At 38.0% G+C, this 1025-nt stretch overlaps 1 protein-coding gene across 1 annotated transcript in view; it reads right to left on the reverse strand.

The window, feature by feature from the left end:
• Positions 1-458: 458 nt before the first annotated feature.
• LOC109543001 (solute carrier family 35 member G1) overlaps positions 459-1025 on the reverse strand; it is a gene marked incomplete in the record, with an annotated part of 2693 nt that continues 2126 nt past the window's right edge. Inside the window, 1 exon segment of the mRNA XM_048665594.1 lies at positions 459-919.

Genomic DNA, 1025 nt, shown 5'->3' on the forward strand with positions numbered 1-1025 from the left:
CATTCAAGTAAAAAGGTGGTCAGACATAAACCAAACCACTTCACTTCCCACTTTTAAAAGTTCTAATCTCTCCTTTTTAAGATTTGACCCTTAATACGATACCTGACATAACACTAGATACTGGCAACGTTGTATTCCAAGGGGGCTACAATTAGCCGCTTCTGCAATTTTGAGTCTAGTTGCGAGTTCTTGAGTTTTGAACGGCGTTCAATTTTTTGATAATTATAACAGTGTTAATTTAATAAAAAATTTGGTTAAACTCGAATTCTTCAAAAACTCCTTTTTGTTCATTACTTAGGCATTTTTTGGCGAAAATATTCACTATTTCTACCTCATAAACGCACAAGTTTCCTTTAGAGCAGCAACAAAATCCTGTTTCTGACGTTGACAACGGTAATTTTGACAAAATTGACATTCTAACATCGCAGAACCGGCTCAGAGCGCAGCAAAAGATCAAGTCGCTTCAAGTGTTTATTGAAAAACTGTTTATAAATGCGCAGAAACAAACCAAGCTTACTTTGCTACATATTCGGTACAAAAATGACTAGATAACGTTCACCCGTAACTACTCTAGACGCATGTCAACTGTCAATATCCCTTCTCCGCCTAGGCCACATGCCAGTTAACGAGCACCTGCGTCTGCTTTGAACGCAAATTGAAAGTGACGATTTGTGCATGTGCCTGTTCAATCAAATAATCCTGAAGCTGCAGATTTAACGAAGATGTTTCCAACAAAAAGGCCTTTGGACAGCTGAGTTTGAAGAATGATTGGACGACAACGACGAAGTAGTTACGAGTTCTAGGGGAGAAACGGCCTGGCAAATACGAAAACCCTAACATTTCTCCTGATGAAGATCAATGGACCCTCTTGGTATCACATCAGAGTCACTGTTAGGTCCGTTTGGGACCGTTCAAACCGTTAATATTAACTGTATATACTTTCCTGACTGTGTTTCAATTCCAAATCAAAATTAATTCCTGGGTTTCAGTCATTTATTGTCTTTATTTATCAATTAAAATACGTT

Source organism: Dendroctonus ponderosae, unplaced genomic scaffold (assembly GCF_020466585.1).
Source record: "Dendroctonus ponderosae isolate FM_Combo_2020 unplaced genomic scaffold, Dpon_F_20191213v2 Dpon_F_20191213_4, whole genome shotgun sequence".
Classification (NCBI taxonomy): Eukaryota; Metazoa; Arthropoda; class Insecta; order Coleoptera; family Curculionidae; genus Dendroctonus; species Dendroctonus ponderosae.